We start from the raw sequence: 2,714 nt of genomic DNA, 5'->3' as shown, positions 1-2,714 counted from the left end.
AACAAAGCCGATGACCACTACCAAAGTTTAAAAGATAAAATAGACACGCAATTGTTTTTTTTTGGCATGGAGATTGAAGGAGCAAGGTAAACTGAGGGAGAAAAAAAGTGGCACTTTTGAATTCTGCAAAATAATTTATTTAAGTTGGGTGGGGTGGGGGCAGTTATGATTTTTTAAGAGCACGGTAGAGCTTTTATTAATCTACTCAGCAGGTCAGTCAGTATCTGGAGAATTGCTGCCTGACCACCTGAGTATTTCCAGCATTTTGTTTTTATTTCAGATTACAGTATTTTGCTTTTGTAGAAGATAATCTAGTTTAGCCTCATTTTTCCCACGTTACTTTCCAAAAGTACTTCATCAGTTGTAAAGCGCTTTGAGACATGTGGTGGTCGTGAAAGATACTATATAAATGCAAATATTTATGAAACGGGTTATAGCACAAGAGGGTGGGTTAAAGAGATATTGCTTTTGTCTATTTAGGTTAAGCCGTTTCCACCTCTCTGGCCCATTGTAAATTGTAAAATAATTTCCTTTAGTGTGCTGTGAACTATTGCAATCAGACTGAGTGTTGTGAAGGTGGTGCCAGGCCTGGGCCTCATGTTGCCACGAACGGAGCAGCCATTGAACGGCACCAGATCGAGGCTTGTTGGAAGCGGGAAACGCAGCACTGCGAATCTCAACCGGAACCAACCATCCATTCGTAGCACAGGATGCGCTGCCTACCCAAGTATCACATCGTCGGACCGCGTTCTGACTCTAATCGATTTTCTTTCTCCACCCCTCCCCCCGCCTGGGGGAAAAAATTGCAGCAACTCAACCAAACTTTGAGCGGAAGTGCTGAGAGTGACCGCTCTCTTGACTAATCACAGGTCGCCTAACCGTGACAAGTGAGCCGAGGGGACCAATAAGAAGCGAGTGGGCGGGCGGGACTTCCGCCAGCACGTTCGGTTGCGCCCACAACGACGTCGTGGTTTTTGTGGCGACCCCCGGACGGTCCCGGCTCGAAGCCCCACCCTTCGCCGCTTCCTGCACCGTCAATCAAAGCAACAACAGAAAAACCCCGAGCCGAGCCTCGCTCGCCCGCCCGCCCGCGCCCGAAAGGTGCCATGCTAACTGTGTAAACCTTGCCCGTGAGAGCCGCCGACTGCCCGCTATGACTGGTAGGTTTGCAGAATCGGCGGCGCTACGGGTGCAGCGACGGGCGGCGAGGTCGAGCCCGATCCGATCGGGGTTGGCCGTTCAATCTGATTATATTTTCTTACACCGTTGCAAGTGTTCCCATCTCATCTTTTCTTCATTTCCTCCCCTCCCCCTTCTTTGCAGCTCCAGAAAAGCCAGTGAAGCAAGAGGAAATGGCTGCGCTGGACGTGGACAAGCAGAGCGAGTATCTGCAGCACAGGAGCGCCGGAGCGCAGGTAAGCTCGGCCCTAACTCGCGCGCTTTCTTTTGTCCGACAGTTTGCTCCTAAACAGAATCTGTATGTTGGTGCACGTTCACATGTTTAAATTTTGATGTGTACGGTTACTTCCTGTGTAAGCCCCGGACTAATTCACACCCACTTTCCTCCTAAACCCGCCCCCTGTGGGTAGAACATTCAGCCGTCACCGCTTGCATTGCTGGCAGCTACGTGCAGCAAGATCGGGTCGCCGCCATCGGAGACCGTTGGAGCTACCACAACAGTTGGAACCGGGCTGGTGAGTCAACCAGATATTGTACAAACACGCGTTTTAAAAAAAAAAGTCTAATATTTTGTCCCCTCTACTAAACGCACAATTATCGGCGTAGTGAAGTTCTGCAAACTCAGTCCTTGATACCGACGTATAAAGGTGCCATTTTTAAAAATAAATTTCCGACATAACCATCAGGCAAGTTTGTTATAAAATTGTAAATGAACACGCCGATGTACATACTTTAGGGAATGCATAAATGTTTTCATACTATAGTGTAATGGTCTGCTATGAAAAACAGGGTCTGCAAAACCATAAATGGCCCTATCCACATAATTTTCAAAGCATTTGTAAAAATAGAATCCCTTCCAACTCGTCCTTATTTCTGACGTGTTTGTGAACAGAATAAATGTTAAGTTATAACTACCTAAAATTCATGGCCTCAGGCAGCTCTCTAAACCCGAAGTAAATATTGCTATTCCTAGTCCCTTAAGCACCTGAGTATTATACCTCAAATTTTCTCTGATTGGAAAGTCTGTAACAGTAACTGGCAATAATCCCTTGGCTGGGGAAATAAATTTAGTAACCAAGAAAAATGGGGTAGACAACTTGTGCAAAAAGGAGAAATGGTACGGATTCATTCTTTTCCACCCTCCACTCCCCCCAAAAAAGGCAAGCTATTTTTGTCATACAGTTTTGAACATACAGTTGGCTTGTTTATTCAGCCATCCATGATGTGCTATGTAAGCAAGCAAACTGAATGTTGGAATCAAAGGCTTAGCAAACCTTTAAGCTGTTTGAAGTCCTAGAATTTGCTCTGGAATAAGATGGCAATTTCTTAGCCACCTCCAAAGGTTTTGGTCCTTCTCTTCCAGATATCCAATGGGGTCAAGAATATTTGTTCCAAAGCAGTTGTCATCTAAATTTTCTGGAAAAGATTAGTGATACTGTTAGTGAAAAAGGAAGACACGGTCCATCATACTACAGTGATTTGTGAAGCAATTGATAGTATACCAATAACTAACTTGGCAGCAATTCTCTGCAGCT

The 2,714-nt window shown here is 45.5% G+C and overlaps 1 long non-coding RNA gene across 1 annotated transcript; it reads left to right on the top strand.

Annotated features, from left to right (window-relative positions):
* Window positions 1-928: 928 nt before the first annotated feature.
* LOC139242426 (uncharacterized) lies at window positions 929-1,864 on the top strand. Its single transcript, XR_011589188.1, has 3 exons — window positions 929-1,160; window positions 1,324-1,415; window positions 1,590-1,864. It is a non-coding gene; the product is annotated as an uncharacterized lncRNA (long non-coding RNA).
* Window positions 1,865-2,714: the final 850 nt, after the last annotated feature.

This window comes from Pristiophorus japonicus, unplaced genomic scaffold, assembly GCF_044704955.1.
Source record: "Pristiophorus japonicus isolate sPriJap1 unplaced genomic scaffold, sPriJap1.hap1 HAP1_SCAFFOLD_1328, whole genome shotgun sequence".
Taxonomy (NCBI): Eukaryota; Metazoa; Chordata; class Chondrichthyes; family Pristiophoridae; genus Pristiophorus; species Pristiophorus japonicus.
Note: the sequence above shows the minus strand (reverse complement) of the source record. Positions and strands in the feature narration are given on the sequence as shown.